The following is a 20,196-nucleotide window of genomic DNA, read 5'->3' as shown; positions in this document are numbered from 1 at the left end:
AAAGTGCCGCATGTGTTACTATACTGACTGTAAAGTGCCGCATGTGTTACTATACTGACAGTAAAGTGCCGCATGTGTTACTATACTGACCGTAAAGAGCAGCGTGCGTTACTATACTGACTGTAAAGAGCAGCGTGCGTTACTATACTGACTGTAAAGAGCAGCGTGCGTTACTATACTGACTGTAAAGAGCAGCGTGCGTTACTATACTAACTGTAAAGTGCAGCGTGCGTTACTATACTGACTGTAAAGTGCCGCATGTGTTACTATACTGACTGTAAAGTGCAGCAGGTGTTACTATACTGACTGTAAAGAGCAGCATGTGTTACTATACTGACTGTAAAGTGCAGCGTGCGTTACTATACTGACTGTAAAGTGCCGCATGTGTTACTATACTGACTAAAGAGCAGCATGTGTTACTATACTTATTTCAACTTTGCAGGCACCTTCTATCTCCAAAGGAGGGGGGTATCTATGGGGGCCAAGTTTTCCCCTTCCTTGGCCAATCTAGTTATGTCCTGGTGGGAGGAACACACTTTATTTTCTCCATCCAACCCATTTGCGGGCCATGTCCACTGGTATGGCAGATACATCGACGACCTCCTAATTATTTGGGAGGGCGATGTGTCTGCCATACCGGATTTCATGGCCTTCATTAATGATAATGACTCAAATCTCAGGTTCACACATGTCACCAACGATACAACCATCAATTTTCTAGACATCAAGTTTGTCTCAAAAACAGGTTTCAAAGTGTGTACTGAGATTTATCACAAACCTATATCAGGGAATACGCTGTTACACGCCACCAGTTGCCATCCTAGGCATACCATTTCAGCAATACCTGTAGGAGAACTGACTAGAGCCAAGAGAAACTGTAGTACACAATCAGCATATATTAAAGAGGAATCTAGAATTTGTCGTAGGCTCTCAGCACGGGGGTACAGAAATTGGACATTAGAAAGGGCCAAAACTATTGTCAAAAATAAGGACAGAGACCGTCTTCTGTCCGTAGAACATAATACAGACAACATACGTTCCAGTACGATGCATACCAACATACCAACCTTAGTACTCCAATATAGCAACCAATTTAACCTTATCAGGAATATGGTACTCAAATATATTCCGGTGCTATATGATGATGTCAAATTGGAAGAGGTACTAAAGAGGGGCTGCCGTGTCGTATCACGGAGACCTCCTACCCTTGGGAACATGTTAGCCCCTTCGTTATTGCCAACTAGCTTCCCCAAGCCCACATGGTTAAACCACAAGGGGTACTTCAAATGCGGAACACACCCGTGCAAAGTTTGCAATTTTTCTAAAATAACCAAAGAGTTTTCAAATTCCTCAGACAATATCAACTTTCCCATCAAATCATACATCAATTGTAACAGCAATAATGTAGTTTATGTCATCGAATGTACTAGTTGTAAGTTAAAATATGTGGGGTGTACTACAAGAAAATTTAAATTACGAGTTCTAGAACACCTAAGTTACATTAGGAACCCCAACCTTTTGAACATCTCAAATATTTCCAGACATTTCATCTCACAACATAACCGTTGCATTAACTCATTTTGCTGTTACGCAGTAGAAAAAGTTAGGGGGACCATAAGAGGTGGTAATATCAAACAACGCCTGTTAACAAGGGAGGCATTTTGGATTTATAATTTGGAAACACGATTTCCACGAGGTCTGAATATTAAGAGGGAACTTATGTTTCATTATTGAAATAATATATTATATACAAGCAGCTACAATTTTTAGTTTCCCTAGGATATATAGGTATCAGCATTTTTACAGCTGCATGGTGTTTTCCACAGTGATATGATCCATCCGGATCTATCATTGTCTTCAATATCAATAGTGGCCATACAATGCTGTTTTCAAAGCATTTTTTCAAAATCCTAATCAGGTTACTAGAACACAATATATATATCTGTACCTCTAAATTAATTCCATCTATTATGGATAGTTACAAATGAACACAAAATGCGAGCCCAATTAATTACTAATATATCTGATTTATATATATATGTACCTATAAATTAATTCCATCTATTACGGATAGTAACAAACAAATACAAATATGAGAGCCCAATTAGTTACAAATATATCTGATTTATCGGTAGATAGTACTATACTGTTCACTTTTGAGTTTATGTACAACAATTGGAGATTATGTACAATAATTGAAAGTGTACTTATGAGTGAGATTTTAACAAGAAACTTAGTTATCAAATATGTTATGTCGGATTATCTTGCTTAGTACTATTCATATTTTTTTTTTCACTGTTCAATTTTATGAGAGCTATATAGCATCATACTTCTTTCTTGGAAGCAAAAACTGCAGCCGCAGTGTATTCAGCACCATATCACTTGGACAGCGACATCGGCTGTACTAACTTTCAATCTCTATGAGGAGTTTTTCTCTCTACTGAAATACACTGCAGATGCAGCATTTTCAGTACTACATCCCTTGGACAGCACCATCGATAGTTACAACTAATCCTCGAAATAAATATATATAGCTATTTCTATTCAATGTCAGTTATATTATATTATTATGATTTGGATTTATTACAGATATACCACCTGGAGCTATGCAATCATAGTAATAAACTCCTATAATCAATAGGGTACTGGTACGAGCTATTATCTATTTGACTATAAAATAAATTAATATTGCCATTATCGGGTATATTTTTTGTATACACTTATGATAAAACACATGTGCACATTATATCCCTATTTAGATCTAAGTTTAATGAAGGCTGTATTCAAGATAAAACGCATATGCACATTACACCTCCATTCAGATCTTAGTTCAATGTAGGCTGTATTTAAGATAAAACGCATGTGCACATTATGTCCCCATTCAGATCTTACTCCGATGCAGGTTATTTAACCATTTCTAATTAAATACGCACTAAACTGAATAAGATTCTCCAAGTTTTTGAAATGAATCTCAAATTTTTATAAATAAATTAGCAACTTTTACATTTATATAGCGCATTCAACGCTACTTAGGTCATATACGTGAAAATCAATTCATATTTTTAATATATCGGGAACTATTTTCCCGTCTATGTTTTAAATTATCTTTTCGTTTCATCCCGTTATTCACACTGTGCATATGTTGAAAGCTTGCACAATTGTTTGGAGATGTAATACATGTTTAACCAAATTGTTAATTTGTGCTGGTTTTTTTGTATATTGAATTTATAACAACTGTGATATACTTTGTGGAAATTGCGAGGACACAACTGTCTTGCCTGTGATTTGGATCATTAAAAACATACGATACTGTACACCCAAGTACAATTCGATTAGACTGCCCAGATATAGTCGCCACTCGGTCTTTATATGACATACACCTCTTGAATTATACTTATACACGCAGTTTCTATACATGGTGTGTCACACCTGAGGTGGTAATTACAGACCAGGGTTAACTTCTCACCTGTCTTTTTGCGTACTCATTAGTTACGCTTATTAAGCAGACAGGACGGACAATGTCCTCACATTTCTCTGCCATGATTAAGAGCACAGGAGCTGCTCGAAACACGTAGGCTAGGGCACTACTGCCTACTCACTATTCTTTGGGATTGCGTCTCTACACTATTTTATACATTCACCCCAATAAAGATGGGAACATCGATTCCTTTTTAAATCTCTGACTGGACTCAGCGCTGGATCATTCCACTTTTTCTCCACTGACTGTAAAGTGCTGCATGCGTTACTATACTGACTGTAAAGTGCAGCGTGCGTTACTATACTGACTGTAAAGAGCAGCATGTGTTACTATACTGACTGTAAAGTGCTGCATGCGTTACTATACTGACTGTAAAGTGCAGCGTGCGTTACTATACTGACTGTAAAGAGCAGCATGTGTTACTATACTGACTGTAAAGTGCAGCGTGCGTTACTATACTGACTGTAAAGTGCTGCATGCGTTACTATACTGACTGTAAAGTGCAGCGTGCGTTACTATACTGACTGTAAAGAGCAGCATGTGTTACTATACTGACTGTAAAGAGCAGCGTGCGTTACTATACTGACTGTAAAGTGCAGCGTGCGTTACTATACTAACTGTAAAGTGCAGCGTGCGTTACTATACTGACTGTAAAGTGCCGCATGTGTTACTATACTGACTGTAAAGTGCAGCGTGCGTTACTATACTGACTGTAAAGAGCAGCATGTGTTACTATACTGACTGTAAAGAGCAGCGTGCGTTACTATACTGACTGTAAAGAGCCATTAACCCCTTAATGACCGGGCCATTTTGCACGTTAATGACCAAGGATTATTTTTTGTTTTTTCATGGTCGCATTCCAAGAGTCGTAACTTTTTTTTTATTCCGTCGACATCGCCGTATAAGGGCTTGTTTTTAGCGGGACGAGTTGGATTTTGTAATTTTTAGATGCTTACAATATATTGATTAACTTTTATTAACTTTATTTTAGGAGAGGATTGAAAATAAGCAGCTATTCCAGCATTAATTTTCACGTTATAAATTTACGCCATTTATTATGCAGCGTAAATATCATGTTCACTTTATTCTAAGGGTCGGCACGATTACGGGGATATCAAATATGTAAAGGTTTTATATGTTTTCCTACGTTTGCACAATAAAAAACCTTTTAGAAAAAAATTACTTGTTTTTGCATCGCCGTGTTCCAAGAGCCGTCATTTTTTTATTTTTCCGTCGATGTGGCCGTACGTGGGCTTGATTTTTGCGGGCCAATGTGTAGTTTTCATTAGTACTATTTTGGGGTACATAGGACTTATAGATTAACTTTTACTTTATTTTTTATGGGGGGAATGGGAGAAAAGAGAGAATTTTGCCGTTGTTTTTTGAGTTTTTTTTTTACGCCGTTCATCCGGCGGTTTAATTAATGTGTTCATTTTATTGGTCAAGTTGTTACGATCGCGGGGGTTCCCATATATGTGTATGTGTTATTTGTTTTGACACTTTTACTGAATAAAACCACTTTTTATTTGATTTTGACTGTAATTATTTTTATTTTTTTTCAACAAACTTTATTTAAAGAGGCTTTGTCACCAGATTTTGCAACCCCTATCTGCTATTGCAGCAGATAGGCGCTGCAATGTAGATTACAGTAACGTTTTTATTTTTAAAAAACAAGCATTTTTGGCCAAGTTATGGCCATTTTTGTATTTATGCAAATGAGGCTTGCAAAAGTACAACTGGGCATGTTGAAAAGTAAAAGTACAACTGGGCGTGTATTATGTGCGTACATCGGGGCGTTTTTACTACTTTTACTAGCTGGGCATTCTGATGAGAAGTATCATCCACTTCTCTTCAGAACGCCCAGCTTCTGGCAGTGCAGATCTGTGACGTCACTCACAGGTCCTGCATCGTGTCGGCCACATCGGCACCAGAGGCTACAGTTGATTCTGCAGCAGCATCAGCGTTTGCAGGTAAGTAGCTACATCGATTTACCTGCAAACGCCGATGCTGCTGCAGAATCATCTGTAGCCTCTGGTGCCGATGTGTCCTCGCTCGTCTGACACGATGCAGGACCTGGGGAAGTGATGTCACAGCGTGATCTCTCAAGAACACGGCTGTGTCTGCACTGCCAGAAGCTGGGCGTTCTGAAGAGAAGTGGATGATACTTCTCGTCAGAAAGCCCAGCTAGTAAAAGTAGTAAAAACGCCCCGATGTACGCACATAATACACGCCCAGTTGTACTTTTACTTTTCAACACGCCCAGTTGTACTTTTGCAAGCCTCATTTGCATAAATACAAAAAGGGTCATAACTTGGCCAAAAATGCTCGTTTTTAAAAAATAAAAACGTTACTGTAATCTACATTGCAGCGCCGATCTGCTGCAATAGCAGATAGGGGTTGCAAAATCTGGTGACAGAGCCTCTTTAACTGATTGACATTTTTTTTTAAGTCCCACCAGGGGACTTCACTATGCGATGTGCCGATCGCATATATAATGCTTTGGTATACTTAGTATACCAAAGCATTATTGCCTGTCAGTGTAAAACTGACAGGCAACCTATTAGGTCATGCCTCAGGCAGTTGCGGAAGACAGACCTGGGGGTCTTTGTTAGACCCCCGGCTGTCATGGAAACCCGACGGCGACCCGCGATTTGTTTGCGGGGGCGCCGATCGGGTGACAGAGGGAGCTCCCTCCCTCTGTCAAACACATTAGATGCTGCTGTCACTATTGACAGCGGCATTTAATGGGTTAAACTGCCGGAATCGGAGCGCGCTTCGATTCCGGCAGTTGCAGCAGGAACCAGGCTGTGTATAACAGCTGTGCTCCTGCCGCTGATCGCGTGGGTACAGTGGCAGTACCCGTGCCATCACAGGACGGATATATCCGTCCTCCTGCGCGAACTAGCAGCTGCTGAGGACGGATATATCCGTCCTTCGGCGTTAGGGAGTTAAAGGAGCCCTGACACAAGTTTGAACACGGACATTGTTCTTTTATTTTTGTGTTTGAATTTTGGATACACGCTGCCCTGGTCATTTTACTAGTATTTATAGCTGGGGCAATATAGGGATATTTACTACACAATTGCCTATAGCATTATGAGACCTTGCAGTTTATAACAATGATGTTCAATAAGGGCCTGTTCACATCACCGTTCGATTCCGTTCCGTTCCGTAGTCGACTACGCTATTGATTCCGTCGGAAAACCGGAAACCAGCCGGAATGGTGACGAACAGAAGCCATTAGCGATGTTTCCATCAACATTGAGATCAATCGTGACTGAAACGGAAGCTGTGCTGTCACTTTCACTTTCCGTTGCGGGGTTCACACGACAGAACCTCGGAACGGAAGCGAACGGTGATGTGAACTAATGTATTTTTTTACAAATGGACACAGCCAGGCCAGAAATGCTGATGAAAGGGCGAGCAGGTGCTTTAAATAATAATAGCCACTCCCACTAGTCTTGAGGGGAGTGGTGTGTGGTGCATGGGATGTGTAGTAAGAAATAATAAATGAATAGTGTGTGTGCAAGTGTAATACTATAAGTGAAATATAGGGGGCAGTAATAAATGAAGTGCCTCAATAGAAATAAATGGATAATGGGGTGCAAGTGAGTGAAACATGGAGGGATAGTGTGTACGTCATGAGGCACAACGTGTATAGCCAGGTAGAAGCCTATTTGTGACGCCTTGATAATTCATAGAGCGGGCTACCCTGCTTGCTATGCCAAACAACAACACACCATGCTCTCCCAGCATCAAAGACCCGGCTGTGTCCAAGAGAAGCGAATATACATAGTAATGAAAAATACCTGGGGTATTGGTAATCATTTTGGCCAAAAGGACGCAAGCTCGCAATCCACGACAAGGATCCCCTGGCTATACACGTTGTGCCTCATGACGTACACACTATCCCTCCATGTTTCACTCACTTGCACCCCATTATCCATTTATTTCTATTGAGGCACTTCATTTATTACTGCCCCCTATATTTCACTTATAGTATTACACTTGCACACACACTATTCATTTATTATTTCTTACTACACATCCCATGCACCACACACCACTCCCCTCAAGACTAGTGGGAGTGGCTATTATTATTTAAAGCACCTGCTCGCCCTTTCATCAGCATTTCTGGCCTGGCTGTGTCCATTTGTAAGTATGGCCTTTTTCGGTGTTTTTGTATATGTCCCTGTGTTTTTATCGGTTCTGTAATGTATTTTTTTGTTCACACAGCTTTAATTTCTTTGTTTCGGTTTACAAGTTGTTTCTTACTTACAATTTATTTTTATTTATTTTTTTTGTGTGGAGGGGGGGGGGCGCCATTTACATTTTCGCCTCAGGCAGCAGAAAAGCTAGAATCGGCCCTGATTGGAGCCGTTTTTTCAGACGTAATTCGAGCCGTAAAACGCCTCCAATACGTCTGAAAATAGGTTGTGTGAACCCAGTCTAAGGGTGTAGCCTATTTTGGGCCTTCAGGAGGAAGTCATTTTTTTTTTTTTTTTTTAATTCGTTACAGTAACTTTTTCATTTTCATGGCACCATTTTGGGGTACACATAATTTATAATTGAACTTTTATAAAAGAAAATGTTTAGCTGGGTGGGAAAAAAAAGTAACTCTACCAAGTATATTTTTTTACGCTGTGCCATGTAAAAACTATTCTAGATTATTCAATCTGTCAGCATGAGTACGGCAGTGGCAAATAAAAATATTTTTTTTTGTGTCTTAGTACTTTTGCACAATAAAAACATGTTTTATATAAAAATAAAAATTTTTTTGTGTCACTGCATTCCGAGAGCCATAAGTTTTTTCCCTCAATGTTGCTGTATGAGCAGTTGTTTATTGTGGGACGAGTTGTAGTTTTCTTGGAACTATTTTGGGGTACACCAAACTTATTGCTAAACTCTTATATAAAATGCTTGGAAGTATGAGGGAAAAACAGCAAATACGCCATATGCATACAGTAGCAGAAGTCGCCTGAACAGCCTCGACCCATCTGCAGAGAGTCCGAGGACAACGACCCTGGGGAAGCTCCGGATGTCTCTGTCCATGTGTGGACAGTCACATCAGGAATTTTCCCAGGGTCGGATTTCGTGGGCAGATCGCTTCCAGAGAACGCCGGTGCTTCCTGCGGTCCTGTGCAGAAAGCTCCAGTGACATTCTGTAACTGTCCATAAATGGACAGTTACATCACTGGAGATTCCCGACGTATATGTTTAATGTATACCTGCGATGGATGCTATACAGTAGCATCCGTCACGCCTAGGCTCCCAGGTTAAAAAAACGTATCGTGCGCGGTATGTTTTGTTTCTGAAGGATACCTCAGGATAAAATAGAGTAGTTTACTATGCTATTCCATCCTTAAAAAAAGGCATAATGACATATACCAGCCCGACGGAGGCCAAAAAGACACTCTTTTAACCTCCAGTACACAAAAAAATGGCGACAGCACTCTGCGAACACCAATGGCATCCAAAATCTATAAATAACTAAATATGCATTGCTGCTGAATCTACTTACAATAGTGAGGTTCTTAGCGCACATTTTAATCAAATTGTGTGAGCCCACCTGCCCCGTCAAGGCAACCGCTATTCGGTGGGTCCCTAACGCTGCTCATACACCCAGAACTGGTACTAAGTCTAGGAGGAGTGGCAGATCAAAAAATGGTGGCAGTCACTAACCCCACATATATGCAATACATAAGAGACAGGAAAGTTTGATCAGCACATTCCAGCAAAATGAAACAGAACGTGTATAGAGGTGCAAGTTTGCCTGTGACTGCAAAACAATACAGTACACTATAAAATGGCGAACTGCCATGAACCTAAACCTAAACACAATAAAAATAAATATGGATTGCTGCTGAATCTACATACAATAGTGAGGTTCTTAGCGCACATTTTGATCAGATTCTGCGAGCCCACCTGCCACAAAAAGGCGACCTCTATATGGTGGGTCTACATATAACTACATATAATACATATAACTGGGGATGGTAGGAACCAGCATTAAACTAATTCAAATCACCCAGGGCAGAATGGGAGGAGTGCAAGATCAAAAAATGGAGGCAGCCACTAAACCCACATATATGCAACTCTTTTAACCGCCATCATAGGAAATCCTAAGGATACGTTTATCGTGTACGTCAGGAGCTTTCCTGATGTACAAAATAAACGTAGGGCAGAAACGTTATCTGAAGGGGGACTTAAAGAGGCTCTGTCACCACTTTATAAGTGCCCTATCTCTTTGATAAGGAGATCGGCGCTATAATGTAGGTGATAGTAATGCTTTTTATTTAAAAAAACGATCTATTTTTACCACTTTATTAGCATTTTTAGATTTATGCTAATTAGTTGCCTAATGCCCGAGTGGGCGTATTTTCACTTTAAACCGAGTGGGCGTTGTACAGGGGAGTGTATGACGCTGACCAATCAGCATCATGCACTCCTCTCTATTCATTTACACAGCGCATAGGGATCCTGTTAGATCCTTATGTGCTGTCTTATACTTACACATTAACAATACTGAAATGTTTAGACAGTGAATAGACATTCCAAGGAATGTCTATTCACAATCTCTGCATTTCGTTACTCTGTCTGAGGTAGTTACAGCAGAGGACGCATAATCTCGCGAGATTACGCGGTAAATGACAGGTTACAACGAGATTATGCTTCCTCGGCTGTAACTACCATAGAAACAGTAACGAAGTGCAGAGATTGTGAATAGACATTCCGTGGAATGTCTATTCACTGTCTAAACACTTCAGTATTGTTAATGTGTAAGTATAAGACAGTACATAAGGATCTAACAGGATCCCTATGCGCTGTGTAAATGAATGGAGAGGAGTGCATGATGCTGATTGGTCAGCGTCATACACTCCCCTGTACAACGCCCACTTGGTCTAAAGTGAAAATACGCCCACTTGGGCATTAATGCCCCCATAGCTGCCCTGCACAGTATAATGCCCATATAACTGTGCCACAGACAGTATAACTGCCCCCACACAGGATAAAAACCTCATAGCTGTCACCACACAGGATAGTGCCCTTATAGTTGCCCCCTCACAGCAGAATTCTCTTAAAGTGCCTCCCACACAGTATAATTCCCCCTAAAGATGCCCCCACACAGTATAATGGCCCTATAGCTGCCCCCATACAGTATATTACCCCCATAGCTGCCCCACACAGTATAATGCCTCCACAGCTGCCCCCATTGATGCCCCATTGAGTATATTGCCCCATAGCGCCTAATAAAAATTATATCAAAATAATTAGGATGGAGGAGATCATTCTGCTCCTTTGGTCTGTGCTGCTTGTGGCTCGGCACAGACAGGCGCAGTGAAGTCACTACATCACACCTGTCTGCAACGAGCCACTCAAGGAATAGTAATGCTGGAGCAAGGAGCCGTCAGCTCCCTGCTCCAGCATTGGATTAAACCGGGGCATTGGATGAAACCGGGGCATCGGTAAGTGGCTCTCGAGCCCCCAGAGGTCTTCACATGACCCCAGGGGGGTCACGATCCACAGTTTGGGAAACACTACACTAGGGAACTCACAGGCAATTTATTAGGCCATGTCTCTGGCCACAGTACCCCCCATAAAAGTAAAAGCCCAGTGATCTCATAAGAGACATACTATAAGAACAACATACAGTGTTCACATAAAACAACACTGCTCTGTTGTCAGATATGAAAAAATTATGTGTGTATAGTCATTCAGATGCTGCTCACATATACAGTGAAGGAAATAAGTATTTGATCCCTTGCTGATTTTGTAAGTTTGCCCACTGTCAAAGACATGAACAGTCTAGAATTATTAGGCTAGGTTAATTTTACCAGTGAGAGATAGATTATATAAAAAAAAAAAAAGAAAATCACATTGTCAAAATTATATATATTTATTTTCATTGTGCACAGAGAAATAAGTATTTGATCCCCTACCAACCATTAAGAGTTCAGCCTCCTCCAGACCAGTTACACGCTCCAAATCAACTTGGTGCCTGCATTAAAGACAGCTGTCTTAAATGGTTACCTGTATAAAAGACTCCTGTCCACAGACTCAATTAATCAGTCTGACTCTAACCTCTACAACATGGGCAAGACCAAAGAGCTTTCTAAGGATCTCAGGGACAAGATCATAGACCTGCACAAGGCTGGAATGGGCTACAAAACCATAAGTAAGACGCTGGGTGAGAAGGAGACAACTGTTGGTGCAATAGTAAGAAAATGGAAGACATACAAAATGACTGTCAATCGACATCGATCTGCGGCTCCATGCAAAATCTCACCTCGTGGGGTATCCTTGATCCTGAGGAAGGTGAGAGCTCAGCCGAAAACTACACGGGGGGAACTTGTTAATGATCTCAAGGCAGCTGGGACCACAGTCACCAAGAAAACCATTGGTAACACATTACGCCGTAATAGATTAAAATCCTGCAGTGCCCGCAAGGTCCCCCTGCTCAAGAAGGCACATGTACAGGCCCATCTGAAGTTTGCAAATGAACATCTGGATGATTCTGAGAGTGATTGGGAGAAGGTGCTGTGGTCAGATGAGACTAAAGTTGAGCTCTTTGGCATTAACTCAACTCGCCGTGTTTGGAGGAAGAGAAATGCTGCCTATGACCCAAAGAACACCGTCTCCACTGTCAAGCATGGAGGTGGAAACATTATGTTTTGGGGGTGTTTCTCTGCTAAGGCCACAGGACTACTTCACTGCATCAATGGGAGAATGGATGGAGCCATGTACCGTCAAATCCTGAGTGACAACCTCCTTCCCTCCACCAGGACATTAAAAATGGCTCGTGGCTGGGTCTTCCAGCACGACAATGACCCGAAACATACAGCCAAGGCAACAAAGGAGTGGCTCAAAAAGAAGCACATTAAGGTCATGGAGTGGCCTAGCCAGTCTCCAGACCTTAATCCCATCGAAAACTTATGGAGATCCGTGTTGCCAAGCGACAGCCTCGAAATCTTAATGATTTACAGATGATCTGCAAAGAGGAGTGGGCCAAAATTCCTTCTAACGTGTGCAAACCTCATCATCGACTACAAAAAAAGTCTGACTGCTGTGCTTGCCAACAAGGGTTTTGCCACCAAGTATTAAAGGATCAAATACTTATTTCTCTGTGCACAATGCAAATAAATATATATAATTTTGACAATGTGATTTTCTTTTTTTTTTTTTTTTTTTAATATAATCTATCTCTCACTGGTAAAATTAACCTAGCCTAAAAATTCTAGACTGTTCATGTCTTTGACAGTGGGCAAACTTACAAAATCAGCAAGGGATCAAATACTTATTTCCTTCACTGTAACTCCTTACACTAGTATTAGTCAGAACTAGATATTAGTAATGCACCACTTCTGCAGGGATGTTGCATTCAATTATCACTATTTCTTTGTGCACAAGGTCTAATCAAAATAAAAAAAACAATAGAAGTTTCTGATTAACTTTATGCATCTCAATATTTTATATGCTATGCAGCTTACATACATTTTTAATATGGTTTCCAGAATAACTTTTACAAATTATTTCCACTACAAATGTAAAGTTAATATATACTAGGGGCTGCCAAAAATATCTAATATGCATGCAGTTTCAGTGCAAAGCCAATGATTATACCGCAATTAAGTATAATTGCTTAACCACAAAACTTCTGTCTATACTGTAGCTCAATACAAGGACCTTAGCAGCAGCTAATATATAAAGATAAAGCTATTACAAACTAATCATTGGTGCTACTTTAAGAATTCCCTTTGTAACATTATTATCAATTAATGTCTCTGACTAAGGGTTTTTTCACATCTGCATTGGAGGCTCCGGTCGCAGATTCCATCACATTTGACTGATAAAATAGAGCAGCATGCCGTTTTTTACTGGCAAAACAACTGATAGTCTTAAGTCATTGATGTCCGTTGTCTGACGGGTCTGTTGTGTGACGGATCCGTCACAGTTTGTATTCCATTTTTATGCTCCTGTGATCAAACAAAAAAACTTAATTCACAACCCAGCAAAATTATATTAGCTTGCAAATAAGTAAAATACATTACCCCCCTGGATCCAAGTTCTGAAGAAAAAGTAATGTCTATGGGCGCCATCATAATAGTCACGGTCAGGCAACTGGCCTTGAGCATGGACCTACCGTTTCATTAATAGATTTTGTTTAGAACTAAAGGGGTTGTCCGGGCACAGGATGGTTTTTCATACTCATGACCTATCCACAGTATAGGTCAGCAGTATATGATCAGTGGGGGTCCGACACCCGGACCCAGCACTGATCAACTGGTCCGGCTGCTTTTGGCACCGGATGTCCGTGCTGGAAGCAGATGGCTCTGTTCAGATTAAAGTGGCCGTGCTGCAGTAATGTAGCTCTGCTCCTATTCAAGTGAATAGGAGCAGAGTTGCAGTTCTGCGGCACAGCCGCTATAAAGTGTACGGACCCATCTTCTCCCGGCACTGAACCCTGCATAACAACCGGCGCCTGGAAGCAGCCGGAACAGCTGATTGGTGTTGGGTCCGGGTGTTGGACCCCCACGATCATATACTGATAACCTATCCTGTGAATAAGTCATCAGTATGAAAAACTTGGCGACATGTGACATAGCTGTATTCACAGTCCATCCAGAAAAAATGGCAGCACCAAGGCAGGTGCATGCAAAAGAATGTCCTTCCTTTATTATTCCCAGCACATCATAGAAAAAAATGCAACATTTCAACTCGCACAGGAGTATATACTATAATATTTACAAGTACACAGGCTGTCCATGTATATGTAGCAGTGGAATATTGCACTGTACTCCTTATACTAAGGATATATGGAATGGGTGGTGTATTATCCCATAGATGGCTAATCCCTCACGTGAAAACCCATAAAGTAATGGACATAATAGTCCTGGGAACAGTTTAGGGAAAGCTTAAATGTCAAACAAAGATTGGAAAAACCTTACCCATGTCAATAGTCAAGGAAGCCTGGATAGCTTGTGTTAAACCCCAACGCGCGTTTCGCGATGTCTGCTTCCTCATGGGGTGTATAGTGTCTTGTTGCAGTCATAGCCTTAAATAGTGTAATGCCCAGTTGTTTTCTCTTGTTTATTCAGCGTCCATGAAATCGCGGCGCATGTCCACCGACGCAACCGGAAGTGAGGCATGCCCCACTTCCGGCCTCCAGCGCCGTAGCGCACGTCCGGGTTCCTGACGCGAACCAGGAATGCTGGACATGCGCAGTGCACTGTGGGAGGCGGGAATGGAGCAGGAGACACAGCCGGTCACGTGCACGTGGAGTGCACACCTCATTGGACAGCTGGAACAAGAGGATTCACAGGTAACATACTCCAGATCAGTTAGTGGCATAGCTAACCCCACCCATTCCAAATATCACCAGTGTTGCGTGCATGGATATTAAATACATATATCTAGGACCGGCCTTAAGGGTGTGCCACCTGTGCCATTGCACAGGGCGCATCATCCAGCAGGTGGAAGGGGACGCTTTGCTGGCTCCCTTCCCCTCCTTGAGTTTGAGCAGCTGCCTTTCCGCCCGGGCGCTTCCTCTCTCAGTGGCGTCGCTACCGCTGTAGCAGCCATAGCGGTTGCTAGCGGTGACACCGGGGATGAGGGCACACGTGCCGCCCACGGGATGGCCCCCCAATGGCTGGTAGCACCGCTAGCAGCCGCAGTGGCTGCTACAGCGGTAGCGACGCCACATTCAATAGTATCTGCGTCCTTAGGACGCAAATACTATTGAACACTATAGCAGAGCAGGGAGGTATCTTCCTGCTCTGCTATCTACTAGGCCAGTGTTTCCCAACTGAGGTGCAGTGAGATCCCTCCAGGGGTGCCGCGACACTCCCTGAACCACGCCCATGCTTTCCTCCTCCTCACAGCGCGAAGTGCATGTGAGAAGGACGAGATTATTTGCAGCCTCCGTAGATGGCACCGCCCACTTCATGTACATAGCACCCCTGTAGCTCTCTGAAGGAGCGGAATCCCCCTGTGGCGGGTGACAGTGACATCAGGGGCAACACCTGAAGCAGAATCCCCGTCCACAGCGTTGCCGACGCTGTGACTGGGGATTCCACTCCAGGAGAAGCCCCTGACGTCTCTGTCCATTTATGCGCAGTGACGTCAGGGGCTTATCCTGGGATTTCACTCCAGGAGAAGCCCCTGACATCTCGGTCCATTTATGGACAGTGACATCAGGGACAACTCCTGAAGCGGAATCCCCGTCCACAGCGTTGCTGGCGCAGTAATTCTCACCTATCTATTAAACCTATGAGTAGGATCATGACTCAACAACTCATATACCTCCTGGTTGGCCAACAGTCCCCTAATCTCCGCCATATAGTTGCAGGTGTTCATCACCACCAAGGCCCCGCCTTTATCGGCAGGCTTAATGGAGATGGACTCCTCATTAGCCAATGCATTCAATGCCTCCTGTTTCTGTCTGGAAAAGTTATTATCATAGCTGTACATCACAGCCACTAAGGAAGAGTATGAAGCGGGCTTACGAGCTGAACCCTTCTCACCAGGTATCTACTGTGTGTTATAACGGACACCTTGCGGCAACAGCTGGAATAGTAGATGACCCATGCTGTTTAACCACTTAGATGCTGCGACCGTGGCATCTAAACCATTAGAAAGATGGGGCAGCCCCCTTCATCAGCCCATCGCCTCACTCATCTGAATGGCTGGGTGCCAATGGTTGTCATGGCAGCCTGGGGGCCTAATAAAGGCCCCGAGGTATGCCATCTTTCTGCTGACATAAACCCTGGTAGGGCTTAATAGGAGCCGGATAAACGTACCATACATAAGTGGTTATTCTAGGGGAAGAGCCAAAATGATTTTGCAGTGAGACAAAAAGATGGCCGATGACCACACAGGTAGGCGAAACAACAACAACAAACAACAGCAGCAAACAGAATGCTCAAACTGGTCCTTCACTACAATCACTACAAACATACAGGAAATTTATGCATCAGCACTGATACATTGTAATGTTTTTATAGTACTTTATTCTGAATGTCACACTGACTTAGATGGAAAGCAACATTGTGAATAATTCCCGGGTGCAAGCAGCAGAGACCTTGAACCTAAGGCTGTGTATACATATCGTTTTTGGTATATGTTCGACATATGTGTCAGGAATACTCCCAGCGCATATGCTTCTACAGAGGGTGACATAATTGCCCCTTCACCCTCACTACAGCCTATGGACTGAGACATGTATCTTTCTTTAATAAATAGAGTAGGTTAGCTGATCCTTTAAGTGACTGATGCCAGGTGTAATGTTGATATGTTGCTGTGTTGTCTTGCAGGTCCCTGGAGACAGAGACCGCGATAGTCTGTGGGGTGGCGCTGATCGGTGGTGCTGTCATCAGAAGGGAGCTGGAGGGAGCTGTGACTGGGGAGGAGCTAATATGCCCTCAAAGAGTCTGCTACTGGCAGAGGGGAGCATGGTGACGTCCATATTCCATATGCTGTGCCACCACTCTGGTAGGGGGGAGAGTGTAGATGTGCTTGTAAGGACGTGGGTTTGCCACCCAATAAGAGAGGGGAAAACAGGAGCCAGTGAAAAGATGTGAGGGTGTGCCGAGTGTAATGTTCGTGGCTGCGGGCCCTCAGCTCCAACCTCCCTCTGACAGCCGCAGCCACGAGTTGGCAAGCACTGGCCCCAGCCTCCTCCTCAGGAGATGCCAGCGCTCGCGTCCACTCACCTCAGCCGGATCCCGTAGGGTGCGCGCTCACGTTCGTGCCCGCTCTTAAAGGGGCTGCATGCACCGGACATTCAGATGACCTTTGACCTGTGAGTACCCTGGACTATAAGAGGGGTCCAGCCCCCTGCTTCTATGCCTGAGCGTTGTTGTTATTCCCTATAGTTTGTCTATGTAATGGCCTCCTAGTGTGTTCCTGTACCTGTTCCAGTTCCTGTTCCTGCTCCTTGCATTTACATACCACCCTGGCCTAGCACTGTGTTGTGCCAAAGTCGTGTCGTGCTGTATACCACGTCTGACCTGCTTCACCTCACCTGACGTCTACCTGCTGCCTAGTCCAAGCCGAGCCTGCCTTGTTACTGTCCGAGCTGCCACAGGTACCCTATACGAACTATAAAGATTGTCCTGCACCTTTTTGGCCAGCTGCCTTACCGCCAAGGCGGTATGGCCCAGTGGGTCCACAGACCCTTCGTGACACTGAGAGAGTAGATCCAGTGAATGAGGTGGCATATCTTATTGCAGGCTGTAGAAGGCTGGGGGCTGCAGAAAGAGTTGGATGCCGGAGAGTGATGCAAGCCTGTGCAGAATTAATACAGGGACCGCTGTTGCCTGTTATGTAAAGCGTCGTGGGAAGGCAGAAGTCACGAGCAGAAGGTGAGCTGTCAGACTGTTAGTCTAGTACGGAAAAAGGGAGACTATGGGGGAGAGTGGTCTGTTGGTTACAAGCAAGTCATTGCTGAAGCGCCACTGGTCTAGTAATTTCCATGCTATTGTGGTAGCTCTGGAAAGTTTGCAGGGGCTGTGGGAATAGTCAGCCCACGGAAAGGGAACCAACAGGTAATGAGCAGTACACTACTCAATCTCCGGGGATGCCTGAAATGAGATTTGTAGGGAAGGTGAGGAGTTCCCTATATGCCCTGGAGGCCTAAAACATGGCCTAGTAGTCCTGAGAAAGACTGGGCTTTAGGAAGTCATTGGAGTAGGCAGCAGTAGACATCCTTTGAGAGTAAGGCCCTAGTAAGACAGGTACTTGAATGCTAGAGTGACCAGAGGTGCTGATAAAGAGACCTGGGTAGGGTGTTAAATCAACCAATTGTGCCTGTCGGGCGTGTGTTCCGGAAGAGTGGATGGACGTGTCCTGGGAAAGAAAGCCCCAGAAGAGTGGAACAGAAAGCTAATAGGAAGATTAAGTTAGTATAACAAGTATCGGAAAGGAGAAAAGAGGTGCTAGAGAGCACGGATAGACACCTGGAAAATAAGGCAGGAACTGAGGATAAGGCTGAAAACTGTGTGACGATAACACAACTAGAGTGTGGTCTTGGATAGAGACAGACCCACTCAAGTAGATAATTTGTGAGGAGTTATTGTTCAAGATTCACTGAAAAATAGGTAATGAATGTCGTTCAGTAATAAATGTGTTTCACCGCCTGGAAGAACGATTAAAAAGTAGTTTATTAGTTAATTTCATAAAATAGTGGCTCTACCAGCCGTTGATACCAGACCAGGCTTAAGCAAGTGATTAGCGACAAGAAAGGTGGTATAGAGTGATTGATGTCTCCTTTCCACCCAAAACACCACCTATCTGCTTGTAGTATAAATAACGCTATATCTTTGCCATTGATAACTGTCTATCTAAATCCTACGCGTTTCATCATCACATACACGGTGATGCTTCCTCAGGGATTGATAGAAGTAGATTTATTTCAAATCTCGTTAAATTCAAAAGTAGTGAAATGATAACAATTTTGCAGCACTGGATAGCACTGTTTATGTGCTGATTCGTAACCTCCAGACGCATGCACGGCTCTGATACACGTATACATTTCTGTACCACCTGAAGTGTAATACCCAATATGCTTGCGGTGCCTCTTCATGAGAAAGTAATCATATGATTTTGTCCCACTGTAAAATCAGTTGTGTGTTCAATAAAAGTCTTGTTCAAAGTATATTGGTCTACAATTGTGTTCTTTTAAAGGAGGACCACTCGAGAAACTCCATGTTATATTCTTAACACATCCATAGGGGTTTCATTAACTTGACTCTTTTGGTATACGTTCAGGTGGGTATGTGTCAGCCGTTTGTAGCTTTTCAATGCAAAGGCAAAGAGACATTAACAGTGTGGTATAGGTTCCCCTCAAAGAGCCTATGGGTAATATATGCAACTGTTATGGTATACAGTTGCATATGTTAGGGGTTTACGCTCGGTGCATTTATTGGGAGATTTTCATTGCATATGCGCCGAATGTAAGCCAGAAATGTGAAGTCAACTGAGTTTATGTGCCATGACAATGATACCGAAGGAATGAACTGCGGAACTTCAATAAATTACATTTTTTTTGAAGATCTTTATTCACTCATTATTGCAGCAGCAAGTTCAGTAAATACACTGAAAAGTGTACATCCATATGTAAATTTAGTGTTCATATATAACGTATGTTGATTAGACAGTCACAGTGCTGTAGGTATGAGAGGACACCCAGAGAGGGACAAGGGGAAGGCTGAGGAGGTTGCTCTTTCTTTGAACGGTTTCTGCCTCTGTCTGACGTCCCATTGAAATAAATGGGAGACAGAAAAAACCTATGGTGCTCATTTGGAGCATTTTTTGCAGCAGTTTTTGCTCACGGTTTTTTAATCTCATATTCAACAGCTACAGTGTGAATTCCCTCAACTGTAACGAGCCGTGCACCTGTGTGTCGATGACATGACCAGGACAGAATTGTATCCACTGGATAAAACACTGAATGTTCCTACTGAACAATAACAAGCAGAGGTCTTGAAAACCATGAGGAATTCATATAGAATGTATATTGGAAAATTGTATAACTTTTAATTATACAAAAAATAACATTAATATGCTGAAACCGGACAACCATTTTAATAATAAATTTGTCGGTTCATTGGTGGCCCTGCCCCTCCTTTTTAACTCCGCCCCTTTTCTTGCCCCTTTGAGGGTAAAACCACACGGAGTGGCCCTGACACGGTCGCAATGCGGCCAACAACCACGCCGGCACC

Source organism: Rhinoderma darwinii, chromosome 4 (genome assembly GCF_050947455.1).
Source record: "Rhinoderma darwinii isolate aRhiDar2 chromosome 4, aRhiDar2.hap1, whole genome shotgun sequence".
In the NCBI taxonomy this organism is placed as follows: Eukaryota; Metazoa; Chordata; class Amphibia; order Anura; family Rhinodermatidae; genus Rhinoderma; species Rhinoderma darwinii.
This window is presented reverse-complemented; position numbering follows the sequence as displayed.